Source organism: Anolis carolinensis, chromosome 1, assembly GCF_035594765.1.
Source record: "Anolis carolinensis isolate JA03-04 chromosome 1, rAnoCar3.1.pri, whole genome shotgun sequence".
Lineage (NCBI taxonomy): Eukaryota > Metazoa > Chordata > Lepidosauria > Squamata > Dactyloidae > Anolis > Anolis carolinensis.
The window spans coordinates 225,238,291-225,253,055 of record NC_085841.1 but is presented as its reverse complement, the minus strand read 5'-3'; the positions used below and the strand labels follow the sequence as shown (position 1 = coordinate 225,253,055).

General features: G+C 40.2%; 1 protein-coding gene across 1 annotated transcript in view; it reads left to right on the top strand.

The window, feature by feature from the left end:
• The first annotated feature begins 1,190 nt into the window (after positions 1-1,190).
• Positions 1,191-14,765, top strand: part of lypd6 (LY6/PLAUR domain containing 6) — a 95,182-nt gene continuing 81,607 nt past the window's right edge. Inside the window, exon 1 of the mRNA XM_008117837.3 lies at positions 1,191-1,349. The gene's annotated coding sequence lies outside the window, so the exon portion shown is untranslated. The remainder of the gene's footprint in view (positions 1,350-14,765) is intronic.

The following is a 14,765-nucleotide window of genomic DNA, read 5'->3' as shown; positions in this document are numbered from 1 at the left end:
CAACCCAGTCACTTCAAGGATACCGTCCATCCATCTTGCCCTTCTCGTCCTTTTTCCTTCCATTTCCCCCAGCATTGTGATCTTTTCCAAGCTTTCCTGTCTCCTCATGATGTGGCTAAAATACTTCAGCTTTGCCTCTAATATACTTCCCTCCAGTGAGCAGCCGGGCATTATTTCCTGGAGGATGGACTGGTTGGATCTTCTTGCAGTCCAAGGCACTCTCAGGATTTTCCTCCAGCACCAGAGTTCAAAAGCGTCTATCTTCCTTCGCTCAGCCTTCCTTATGGTCCAGCTCTCGCATCCATAGGTTACTATGGGGAATACCACTGCTTTGACTATGCGGACCTTCGTTGCCAGTGTGATGTCTCTGCTCTTCACTATTTTGTCAAGGTTGGCCATTGCTCTCCTCCCAAGAAGTAAATGTCTTCTGATTTCCTGGCTGCAGTCTGCATCTGCAGTGATCTTCGTGCCTAGAAATATAAAGTCTGTCACAGCCTCCATGTTTTCTCCCTCTATTTTCCAGTTATCAATAGGTATAGTTGCCATGATCTTGGTTTTCTTGACGTTTAACTGCAACCCAGCTTTTGCACTTTCTTCTTTCACCTTGGTGATAAGGCTCCTCAGCTCCTCCTCGCTATCGGCCATCAGAGTGGTATCATCTGCATACCTAAGGTTGTTAATGTTTCTTCCAGGAATTTTAACTCCGGCCTTGGATTCCTCAAGCCCCATGTCGCATGATGTGTTCTGCGTAGGAGTTGAATAGGGAGAGTGAAAGTATGCAGCCTTGCCACACTCCTTTCCCAATCTTGAACCAGTCTGTTGTTCCGTGATCTGTTCTTACGGTGGCTACTTGGTCTTTATACAGATTTCTCAGGAGACAGACAAGGTGACTTGGTATCCCCATACACACACACACACATATACATATACATACGCATACATAGAAACACCCACAGACAAGCACCCCTGAAGAGCGTACAAGGTGCTGGGTGCCTTGCTTGGGGGGCGGAGGGGCGTGCCTGTGGGCAGGCTCCCCCTCCCTGGCGTGGGGAAGCCGGGTCCCGCCTCCTTTTTGGCCCAGATGGGGAGGCAGGCCCCCCTCCCCTTCTTGTAATGGGCCAGCCAATGGCGAGGCCGTTCCTGAATTTAGCGTGGCCTCCGGCGCCCTGATTGGCTGCGGGGCGTGTCGGCGGGGGCCGAGCGCTCCATCGCAGGACTGCAGTCTGGACGCCGCTGCATTGGGCGCTCGTGGGATGGGGCGCCTGGCCGGAGCGAGGGCAGCAGCAGCAGCGGGAGGAGGAGGAGGAGGAAGAGGGAAGGGAAGGAGGCGAAGGCTGCCCATCGAAGCGGTGAGTTGGCGCGGAGGAGGAGGAGGGGGCTTTTGCGGAGCGCTCAGGCTCTGCAGCAACAGATGGATTTATTTTGGGAGGCTTGGCTTGTTCCAGATATCGGGAAGTACCTGTTCCTTTTGCCCTCTCCTTCTTCTAGTCTTCCTTTGCCCTGGTTTGGTTTCTGCCTCGCGTTGCAATCGCGTGTCTTCAGTGGAGGCTCCTTCTGCCTTTAAGCAGAGGTTGGATGGCCACCTGTCGGGCGTGCTTTGGATGAGATTTTCCTGCTTCTTGGGGGCAAGGGTTTGGACTGGATGGCCATTGAGGTCTTTTCCAAGTCAGGATTGTATGAGAGGGAGGCAGGCAACTCAAGAGGCAAAAGGGAAGTTTGGAGGAGGGCGGGCAGCAGAGCTCGCCTCCTAGAAAACCATCCCTCTGAATTATTATTGTTATTGTGTTGTGTCAGACTACACAGAGAAGGCACTGAAATCCACAAGAAGCATGTGGACAATTTCAACAGAAAGGAGGAAACCATGAAAATGAACAAAATCTAGCTCCCATTATTATTATTATTATTATTATTATTATTATTATTATTATTATTGTGTTGTGTCAGACTACACAGAGAAGCCACTGAAATCCACAAGAAGCATGTGGACAATTTCAACAGAAAGGAGGAAACCATGAACATGAACACAATCTGGTTCCCATTATTATTATTATTATTATTATTATTATTGTGTTGTGTCAGACTACACAGAGAAGCCACTGAAATCCACAAGAAGCATGTGGACAGTTTCAACAGAAAGGAGGAAACCATGAACATGAACACAATCTGGTTCCCATTATTATTATTATTATTATTATTATTATTATTATTATTATTGTGTTGTGTCAGACTACACAGAGAAGCCACTGAAATCCACAAGAAGCATGTGGACAATTTCAACAGAAAGGAGGAAATCATGAACATGAACACAATCTGGCTCCCATTATTATTATTATTATTATTGTTGTTGTGTTGTGTTGTGTCAGACTACACAGAGAAGCCACTGAAATCCATAAGAACCATGTGGACAGTTTCAACAGAAAGGAGGAAACTATGAAAATGAACAAAATCTGGCTGCCATTATTATTATTATTATTATTATTATTATTATTATTATTATTATTATTATTATTGTGTTGTGTCAGACTACACAGAGAAGCCATCGAAATCCACAAGCATGTGGAACATTTCAATAGAAAGGAGGAAACCATGTACATGAACACAATCTGGCTACCAGGATTTTAAAAAAACTCTAAAATCAGGATAGTAAATAAAGAACAACACTCTGAAAACAAAGGAATTCCAGACAGGATACAATCAGGGCCAGCTAACACCTCCCAACAAAGGATTCCCGCAGGCAGGAATCAGCTAGACCATTGAATGCTAATCAAGTGTGAAACATTCACACTTGCCTCAAACAGACAAGAGTTCTTTCTCCCACCCTGGACTTTCCACAGCTATATAAACCCCACTTGCCTAGTTTCCAATATACCTCACAACCTCTGAGGATGCCTGCCATAGATGTGGGCAAAATGTCAGGAGATAATGTTTCTGGAACATGGCCATACAGACCGGTAAACTCTCAGTAGTTAGTTGAATACAATGGTCATATACAATTATAGTTACATATATCAATTGAACGGGTTGATACACAGGGTTGATAATTGAACGGGTTGATAAACAATCAGGGCCAGCTAACACCTCCCAACAAAGGATTCCTCCAGCCCGAAATTAACCAGGCTTTGAAGCTGCAAAGCTTTTCAATGCTAATCAAGGGGATTAATTGCAACATCTACACATCCAACAGAAAAGAGTTCTTTCTCCCATCCTGGGCCTTCCACAGATATATAAACCTCACTTACTTGCTTTCCAACAAACCTCACAATCTCTGAGGATGCCTCCCATAGACGTGGGCGAAACATTAGAAGAGAATGCTGCTGGGACATGCCCATACAGCCAGGAAAACTCACAGTGACCAATTATTATTATTATTATTAATCTGGGCATTACAAGACCCTTCCCTTCTCAAACTTTTTATTTTGCAAAATATGTTGTCGCCTTAGATAGTGCCCCATTAGCTCAGAGATAATACGATAGAGGTCTTTCCTATGCTGCATGAAATCACATTTACTATATTTTATTCACATCTCCCTCAGATATATTGGATGCCACCCTGTGATGGAAATGTTCCAGTTCAATCAGTGAACATATTCCACCCCAACAATGGAGGAATGTATGGTGGATTTAAGTCCATGTTAGGGCAAGGAATCCAATGCATATAGCAAATGGGCTTCTCTTGCCATTACAGATTCAACAGGTCACCTTCTGCACTTTCAGTGAGTACATACGCCAAGCTAAATTGGCTGCTTTCAAATCCCGTATGTATGTATGAATTCCACAGGTTGCTTCCCGCAGCTTGAATGCCAAACATTTCAGTCTGGGAGCTTGGCGTGATGCTCCCCTTCTTTGCCGAAGAACAGGTTTGCATCCAAAGCAGACAGGCAGAGGCATTGTTCCGTGCGGCATATATCACTGAAGGAAAGATGAAGGCAATTGTGTGGTGTGGATTTATTGCCCATGATGTTTTCTTCAGGAAGGGAAAGCCATTGCAGCTTAGGTTACTGTGAGTTTTTCCAGGCTGTATGGGCATGTTCCAGAAGCATTCTCTCCTGACTTTTCGCCCACATCTATGGCAGGCATCCACAGAGGTTATGAGGTCTGTTGGAAACTAGGCAAGTGGGGTTTATATATTGGTGGAATGGCCAGGGTGGGAGAAAGAACCCTTGTCTATTTGAGGCAAGTGTGAATGTTGCAATTAATCACCTTGATTAGCATTGAATGGCTTTGCAGATTCAAAGCCTGGCTGCTTCCTGCCTGGTGGAATCCTTTGTTAGGAGGTGTCAGCTGACCCAGACTGTTTGTCGGGCATTCCTCTGTTTTCAGAGTGTTGTTCTTTATTTACTGTCCTGATTTTAGAGGGTTTGTTTTGAAAAAAATACAGGTAGCCAGATTTTGTTCATTTTCATAGTTTCCCCCTTTCTGTTGAAATTGCCAACATGCTTGCGGATTTCAATGGCTTCAGACATGAAACAATCAGGGCTAGCTAACACCTCCCAAAAAGGATTCTCACAGGCAGGAATCAGCCCGGCCTTGAAGCTGCAAGGCTTTTCAGTGCTAATCAAGGTGATTAATTGCAATATTCACACTTACCTCCAACAGACAAGAGTTCTCCCTGGACCTCCCACAGATATTTAAACCCCACTTGCCTAGTTTCCAACAGACCTCACAGCCTCTGAGGATGTCTGCCATAGATGCGGGTGAAATGTCAGGAGAGAATGCTTCTGGAACATAGCCATACAGCCTGGAAAACACACAGCAACCTAATTTCGACAGCACATTGCAGCTTGCTTCTGAATAAACATAAAAAAAAATTGCTGTTGGACTTCGTAAATATATTAACGCATTGGTTATGTATGCTATATGCTCATGTATAAGTCTAGAAATTTCAGTAAGATAATAAACTTTAAAAAATCTGGGTTGACTTATCAACAGGTCAGTGAGAGTACTTATATACCATCTTCTCTGAGTGGCAAAATGCAAGAGTTTAGTCCAGTGGTTCTCAACCTGTGGGTCCCCAGATGTTTTGGCCGTCAACTTCCAGAAATCCTAACAGCTGGTAAACTGGCTGGGATTTCTGGGAGTTGTAGGCCAAAATACCTGGGGACCCACAGGTGGAGAACCACTGGCTCAGTCTGTCCCAGGAGAAGCTAAAAGAAGCACCGACCACCTCTACTCTCTCCGCCATGGTGCCGTTTCTGGCCTTTTGAATGCCTGGGCAGGAAGATGGTGGCGGCAACCATGGACGTCTGGCCCCTGAGATGGTGCTTTGCTCTGTCTCTGAATCACCCTCGACTTATCCACAAGTCATATCAAAATCCATTATTTTGGCCCCCAAACCTACTCTCGACTTGTATATGAGGTTGACTTATATATGAATATATAGAGTAAGTAAAATCCAATTTGCACAATTGTGTGGCACTACTAGATGTTACTGCAGTTCCTTGAATTTCCTGATGGGGATGAAACAAATCATGCCAAAAATATATATTTGACTCTGAGCTTGTTCATAGTTTGCATCATATTCTGTTTATGTTTTTCTTCTGAGACATGCGGAGTATTTGGTGGTATGGGCCATTCTCATAACTGTGCATAATATTGTAGCCTTAAGCTCCTGAATAAAGAGGACAATTGGAATACTGTGGATCAAAGTGATTGACAAATGGAATGGCCCTAGATTATGATTTGGATTGTGTGATTTAAATTATTGTTATAATAATTTATGTTTTAATTTTTGGGTTTTAACTTTAACTATTATTTTTAATATACATGTGTATGACATCGAAATGTTGTCTGTTGTAAGGCTACCTTGAGTCCCCTCCAGGGTGAGAAAGGCTGGGTATAAGTATGGTAAATAAATACAGATAAATACTGTCATACACACATGTGCTCAGGACCAAGTTTCAATACATAGATTGGGATTTTCTTTGGATTAAAATCTAGAGGGATGTGTTCATTTTTACACTGGTCTGTTCATTTCTTGATGAAAATAACATCAAATATTTTGCCAAGGTAGACGGGAAATGAAGAAGTGAGATGAAGTCATAAACTTGTACTCAGATTGTGATTTATAGATGGCTATAAATTGACTGATCTGCTTCAGCAATAATTATTTTTATGGGCAAAAAATATTGATGTGTTTTGGTTCCATAAAGCTAGTAAAGAGTGATTTGTTCAGGAAATATCCTCAATCATTTTTCTAAAAGGCTCTCCAGCTCTCTATCTTGCATTTTAGATGTTCAAATGAGCAATTTAGATCTGAATTAACAGATAAAAGCTCTGTATGTCATCTCTTATTGACGGCATCTCATGCTGCGCCATGAAGAGGAATCACATGTGATGTATCAAAGTTAGGTGATAAGATGAGGATAGGCATTTGTCTTGCACAAAGTCCAAGTGGTCTGGCTCAGTGAATTTGTGAATTCTGGCCATGATAGATATGTAGCAGTGTAGGGATGGTGCATAGACTTTAGACTAGGCATGGGCAAACTTCAGCCCTCCAAATGTTTTGGATTTCAATTCCCACAATTTCTAACAGCTAGTAGTTTGCCCATGCTTGCTTTAGACTTTTGCAGCATCTACTTAGTTGAAACTGCTGAGCTGCGGTTTGAATCCGGGGAGCAGGGTGAGCTCCCACTGTTAGCCCCCGCTTCTGCCACCCTAGCAGTTCAAAAACATGCAAATGAGAGTAGACCAATAGGTATCACTCCAGCGGGAAGGTGACGGCGCACCATGTACTCATGCCGGCCACATGACCTTGGAGGTGTCTACAGTCAATGCCAGCTCTTCGGCTTAGAAATGGAGATGAGCACCAACCCTCAGAATCAGACACGACTAGACTTAATGTCAGGGGAAACCCTTTACCTACCTATTTAGTTATATTACTTGGGCCCATTCCACACAGCTGTATAAAATCCACATTGAACTGCATTATAGTGTGGACTCAGATAACCCAGTTCAAAGCAGATGTTGTGGATTATCTGCCTATCTTCTGGGCTTTATAACTGTGTGGAAGGACCCTAAATTCAACTAACTAAACGGGGGCAAAAGCAGATTCAAAATGGAAGTTTCAGATGTGGACTCAATTATGTTCTGTATTTCATTGGATGTGTGCTACGTATACAAATATGTACGTACCTTGAAGTTACAGTAGATAGGAATGCCAATAGGCCATATTCCCTTTTTGTAGTTTTAATGCACTTGGCAGTTACAAACCTTTGATCTGCTTAAAGTCATTCAGCAATCTATGAGGGGGTCTGGTCTACCTTTCCCCCACCTTTGAGATTAGGTATCTTAAATTATTCAATTCACAGACTCTTGGGGATTGCTTAATGTTTCTTTTGGTGACTGTCTGTACATCTATTGGGGGGGGGGGGGCTTAAAATATAGCGAGTTGTGCTAGTTCCCAAGGGAAAAAAAGTTATTAGGAACACTAGAAAGTTCCCAAGGCATGAACCCTATTGCCTGAATTAGAAGTCTCCCATAAAATGAATGTAGTTTAACAATGTGTTGCATCAAAATGATACAAATGACTAATTGGAACTGCTCTAATTGGGATTAACCTTTAGGATTTGGCGACCATTTCCAGATGTCCTGAACAGAATTAATATAGTCCAAAGCAGGCATATTATTTGTTTACATGTATGCGAAGACACAAAGAATTACTTGATGTAGGCCAGTGGTTCGCAACCTGTGGATCCCCAGATGTTTTGGCCTTCAACAGCTGGTAAACTGGCTGGGATTTCTGGGAGTTGGAGGCCAAAACATCTGGGGACCCACAGGTTGCAAACCACTGATGTAGATTTAGAATTCTGTCTCAACAAGAGTGTTTCTTAAGTGTCTTCTTAGTCCAGAGTATATCTGCTTGGAAGTGATTACCATTGAGTTCCTCAGATATCATTCCCAGCCAAATATGGGTTGGGTTGCAACCTAAAACACTTCTTTTGAAAAACATTTTTGTTGTAAAACTGCTCGACTTCAGCTAGATTTTTGTAGTATTATGTTCATGCTATCTATACTTGGTTGTATTTTCCTAGAACAATACATTTATAAAATCCATTTTTATGAGACATTGTGGTATAATTGGGGGACAATCTCTGCTGCTACTGAGTGTATGCTGAACGAAAGGATGCAGTGAACTTATGGTAGAACTGAAGCCCATTCACATTACATAGATACCGTGGTATTATTTTACTTATTTTGCCTTCTAGACATTGCTTGAGAATGTATTTCTGTGCCAATAGTAACACATTGTTAATGTTTAAAAGTAAAGTCTTTGGGGCACTATAGCTGAAGTAGGAGCTCATTCGGTGAGTAGAGTAGGTTTGTTATGAATCAAGTTTTTAAATTTTATTTTTGAGAAATGATTTGTGAAAACCGGGATATGATCTATGGCAATTGTACAGGGTCCCCCGGAAGACCTTGGGGGCCCCCAATGAATCTGCTCTTGCAAAAATCCAAAACAAAACATTTATCCTGTAAGAGACATGGAAACCTGTTGTCCATGTTTTTGGCCCTTCTGGGTCCCTCAAGGACATTTTGAGAGATAAGTTGATTTTTGATAATACTTGCAAACATTTGTTTTGACCCATCAGGGGGACTCCTAATAATCAAAATGCCTCCCATTCTATTTATAATTTGGGTCATTTTGGAATAAAAATATTTTGGCAATTTTTGGACCCTTTGAGGGCCACAAAAACTATTCTCAGGGGCGGCATGATTCTCAGGGGCGGCACTATGCCTACTACTGCACCAGGCATTAGATACCACTTGCCCTGCAAAGAGGTCCTTTCTCTAATGCAGTGGTTCCCAGCCTTTGAGCCGTGAGACCTAAAATAAGGCTCGCGAAACATGCAGGCAAAATCAGCTCTAGATTATTAAATATGGTTTTCTGTGGGCGAGCAGATAGTGACTACTGGATGGCATATGTTCTGTATCAGAAGCTAGAGCTGATGTGGTCTATCCACTGCAGTTATCTGAATCAGCACCCCAAATAATCAAACTGAATCTAAAGTTGACCAAAAACCGATTGGTAACCCTTTTGGTACTAATGTTGGAGAGTGGTCCTTGGTCAAAGTGGTTCCTGGTCAAAAAAAGGGTTGGGAACCACTGCTGTAATGGAACTCTTCTCCCCAATCTCATGATCTCTAAAAAGCTAAATTTAGACGGATGCGGCCAGGAACAATATGAGATGAATTAGGAAGAACTCAGAAAGGATTGTCCATGAGTCAAGCTAATACACACATCATTGGATAAAACTTAAAGTTTTCCTTTGTTCCACATAACTAAAACCAAAGAGGATTGTTGCATCAATTTTAAAACAGGGTAATCAATGGAATCGTCATGTAACCAGCAGTCCACAAATCACACTGTTTTTTATGTGAATTGGGGATGCTACAGCAGGGGTGGGGAAATTGTGGCCCTCTATCTATCATCAGGCGGCAAATTTTAGCACTCCAAACCACCACATCTAATGTTAAGGGATGATGGAAATCTTAATCCAGCAATAGCTAGAGATCAAGCTCTTCTCTATGCCCGTGTTACAGGATTTTCTTTGAGTCACAAGGCTGTGCATTGCAGAAGTGTGGTATGTGGTTGTAACTATGTGTTTTTTATTAATTAAATACTTAATTTATTGATATATGCAACTATAATTGTATATGACTATTGTATTCAACTACTTACATAGTTGTTGGTAACGTTGTGTGTTTATGGCACTATTATGTGCTTTCTGTACGTTGCCCTGAGTCCCTTCTGGGAGATGGCGGCGGGACAGAAATAAAGTTATTATTATCATATTCTTCTTCTTCTTCTTCTTCTTCTTCTTCTTCTTCTTCTTCTTCTTCTTCTTCTTCTTCTTCTTCTTCTTCTTCTTCTTCTTCTTCTTCTTCTGTAAAATTGCAATTACAGTTAGTCCCCGAGTTACAAACATCCCACTTACAAACAACTCATAGTTAAGAACAGGGGTAAGACAACAGGAAGTGGGAGAAATCAACCTCTCGGAAGAGAAATTCACTCCTGGAAGAGTTATCAAAGGAAAAGCTGTCTCCATTGAAGCTTTCTCACCAATCCTTGTTTCCACAACAAGCCAAATTTTTCAAAATCCAATTATCACAGTGGCAGAAAGTGAAATGAAATCTTCTGAACAGGGGCACAGATAAACAAACACCCTTCCCTATGCTATCTAAAGCTTTTATCTATCTCTCTATATATTTAAATGCATCTTTAAAATGTATCTGTTTCAGATAACAAACAAATTTGACTTAAGAACAAGCCTACAGAACTAGTTAGTAACTTAGAGACTGCCTGTATTTTATCTATAAACTAGGTACATTGTGGGTATTTATCTGAAGATTTCTAAACCTTTTTAAGGTAAAAGGTAAAAGACAAATAAAGCAGATTTTTACACATTAATTATGTACTGCCATGCAACACAGCGTACTGAAAATCATATTGAACTGAACCAGGAAGTTGTAAAATGAATGCATATCTGTATGTGCCTACAAATGAGTTTAGATAATGCTGACAGCATAATTCTAGTCCAGAAAATGTAGTTTATGAGTAAAAAGAGGGATTTTTGCTGAATTAATGATAGGGAGGGCTTAATATTATTATATGCAACAGTAGGATATGGGCAGGGATCCTGTATGGGAGTGATGCCTTCATAAGTGGACTTCGTATGTTGAAATTAGCATTGGTCAATTTTGTAATATCCATGTCCAGTAGAAAGCTGCTGATATGTTATTATATAGCAGAGTTGGCGCTCTTGTGCACCAATGTTCATCAGTCCCAATGCACATCTTGTCAGTCTCCTTAAATGCATCTTCACAGTTCACTAACAGGGTTTCTTATTGCTTCTGCTTCTTAGCTAAATATACATAAAGTTATCTTAAGTAAAAAAAAAAAAGGTACAGGATTATGGCAAATATAGTTAGAATCCTGTCTTAAATATTGACCTAATTGAAATGCTAAATAATGGGCATGTCAACTCCCCAGTTTTAATCCAACATGATCAAAAGGTTCTCTTTCCATTTTAGATTGATTCCAGTTTTGTTTTATGGCATTACCCTTCAACTGTGGCTAATCTTCAGTATGACTAGTGAAAATAACATTTCTTAAAGTTGCCTTATTTCAATATAGTATCTTAGATGTAGCTCATATAAATCATATGATCTGCATGATTGGATCTGTGTGCTTTCCTCCCTTAAAGTGGACAAATGGAAGAGTTTAAACACTTTTATTTCTGTCCTAAATTAACCAGAACTTGCTGCCTTGTGCCTGCTATGACTGTTTTCAGGGGCCTAGCTGTGTTGGTTCGGATTGTAGCAAAAGTAGTCTTGTGGCTCCTTGAAAAGTAACCTGTGCCAGAGAGCTTTGTGGATATCAGTAGGTACATGAGATTATCATCAATTGCATTGGCTAATCATAACAGTGATTCATGAAACAAGTGAAATATAGGTATTGAAAATCCATGTTTTATGAAGACTTCCTTTTTTAATACATCATAGTTCACTGTAATTTAGAATGTAGACATAACACTAAACCGAGGCCTATGGAAAATGAAGTTAAAACCCTCTTTACTTTTCCTTGTAATCTTGGAAGGAAGGAGAGCACAATTCCCAGGCTCAGCATGTAATTCTAAACCATAGTTTAGCATTGCAATCTTGCCAGGTTTGTAGAGGTGAATGTAAAAACTTGTACAGACTTACATAGTGGCTTCATGCCTACATAGCAGCCATTGAGCCTTTGAAAGTCATGACATGAACAACCACTGAGTGGAGAAGACAGTGTAATGAAACAAATGGATGACTACTTCACCAGATGTGTAGTGACTTCTTAATATGATGGTTGAAACCACACTTCATGTAAGGTTGCTGTTTCTTTTTGAACTACAGTACTTTTTAAATATTCCAGTCCAGCATTCATGGAATATAGTATTGTGGCACCATTACAGACTTCAACAGCAACTGCAATAGCACCATTACCATGTCTCATGGGGCTCTAAGGGTCCATCCACACAGCTATATAACCCAGAATATCAAGGCAGAAAATCCCACAATATCTCCTTTGAACTGGGTTATCTGAGTCCACACTGCCATGCTGTATATCCCAGTTCAAAGCAGAAAATGTGGGATTTTATTCAGCTGTGTGGAAGCGGCCTATGGATTTGTTATGGTAGATCATAAAATGGTATGTCAGCAAGAAAAATGTCCATAATCCATCTTATGATTTTTTGGCAGACATTATTATTATTATTATTATTATTTCACTTCTATCCCGCTTTTCTCCCATGGGTGGGATTCAAAGTGGCGTACAACATAAAATTCATACAGATACATTGAACAGCAATACATAATCAATTAAAACATCATATCCTGATTAAAACCCAATTAAGAAATCAAATAAAACAATTTTAAAACTTACAACAAGTACAATATTAAATATATCAATGTGCTTTTTAATACATTGGCATTGCTTTTTAAGGATACCATCTAGAAAAGTCATTGCAAATTCTTGTTTGGCAATGAAGAGTTGACCCCCTCTCCTTTTTTGGATATCAACTTGCATATTCTTTTCGTTTGTGTGTTTTTTTGTGTCAGTGTGTCTTGATCATCTTGGGTTTGCTTCAAGTTCATATGTTCTAATAGCAAGTTGACCACTTTCTGTACTGAAAGTGGGGCATCACAGATATTTGTGGCAACAATGTGAATTAATTCAACAAGAATCATTTCTATTTATATATTGTAAAACCTATCTATTTAGTCTGAGAAATCCACTGAAATAAAACACAAGACTCTCTGTAGTTATCAATTGAAGTCTGAATTTTTCAGAGGATTTCTGTATTTTCTTAAAGAATAGGGCTGGAGCCTTATGATATGGTAATTTTTTTGGTTGCTTTTTAAGCAAAATGGCTTAAGGGCAGCTGAAAAATGTATCTTCCAACTATAATGCATTTATATTATAAAGTCTTTTGCTATTTAGCCTAAGGCATAGTTTGTGTGACACTGTTTTTCTGATGTCCCCAAGGATATTTAAAAAAGAAAAACAGTAAAAATACATAGTTGTCTAACAGCTGAAAAGAAATAGATCAGCAAAGATGTAGAATGCTTTTATACCTAACTGAAGAGTAACTGGAAATAAGAAAGATGTGCATGAAATACATTTGTATGCTCAGTTGGTGGTGGGCCATAGACTTTTACAATCTCTAGCTTTAATAGTATTAGATCAGTGGTTCTCAACTTGGGGTCCCAAGGTGTTTTGGCCTACAATTCCAAGAACTCCCAGTCAGTTTAACAGCTGTTAGGATTTCTGGGTGTTGAAGGCCAAAAACATCTGAGGACCCCAGGTTGAGAACCACTGTACTGGATCTTTGCTGGTCACCCTCTGCCACCATACAAGAACAGTATTACTAGAAACTAAAATATATAATTTACCTGCCCCCCTCCCCATGTCAGTTGTATCCATCTATTTACTGAAACATAATTTACATTATATCAGTCACAACAGCTCGTGCCTATAAGCCAATGATTTTCTATATGTTTTTATGTATATAATATATACGTTTTGGGAACAATTGTCCGTTTTCCAGAATGGAAAAGTTCAGTTGCTTGGGACCAAAGTGTTCACTGTTATAAAAGTCATAATCAAGGAGACAGCATGGCTTACTCACAGTTTACTAGCTATTGTCCAACTAAATTATGACCTTCTGTATTTTTTATTTTTAATATTTATTAGCTGTTTATAATCAGCCTTAGGTGATGATAACAAAGAATAAAGATAGCATTATAACTTTAGCTGTAAAGAAATTATAATGGCTGGGGGAGACATTTTTAAAAAGGAAAGTGCAGAATTAAAAATCATCCGGAAGCTAAGAATAATGAAAAAGTTATTGCCTATGTGAAGCTGAACATGGAAAGGGCATTACTGGTAGTGCTGGCTCAGAGTGGTGAGAGATGTAACAGGATTTCCAAAAGAGTTCTTAAACTGATGGGCAGTACAAAACTATAGTATTGCAAACATACTTCTCGTTCACTGATTTAAGTGTTCATTACCCACCTACCTGAGTCTCATCCATCCAAGGAGCCCCCAGTGGCACAATGGGTTAAACCCTTGTGCCAGCAGACTTATGACTTGAAGGTTGGGTTGCTGACCTGAAGTTGCCGGTTCAAATCCAACCCGGGGAGAGTGCGGATGAGCTCCCTCTCTCAGCTCCATCTCCATGTAGGGACATGAGAAAAGCCTTCCACAAGGATGGTAAAACATCAAAAAAAATATGGGCATCCCCTGGGCAACGTCCTTGCAGAAGGACAATTCTCTCACACCGTCCTTGCAGTTTCTCAAGTAGCTTCTGACACGAAAAAAAATCCATCCAAGTACCAGTTCAGCACCCATTATCTGAAATTCCAAAATCTGAAATACTGTACTTTAGAATCTAAAATTGTCAAAAGGTGTGGCTGAGAAAGTGACTCTTTTGCTCTCTGATGGTTCAATGTATGTAAAGTTTGTTTTCTAAACACAAAATTATTAAACATATTGTCTGTTAACTACCTTCAGGCTACAACTATAAGGTATTTAAGAAGCATAAATGACACTTGTGTTTACATTTGAGCCCAATTTCCAAGATTACTATGTATGTATATGTAAATATAGATATGAAAAAGTACAGAATATGAAACGCTTTTGGTCCCAAGCATGTCAGATGAGGGATACTCTAACTGTGCTGACACTGCCATGCCCTGTTTACTTTTAAAATGTTGAATAATGTTACATGG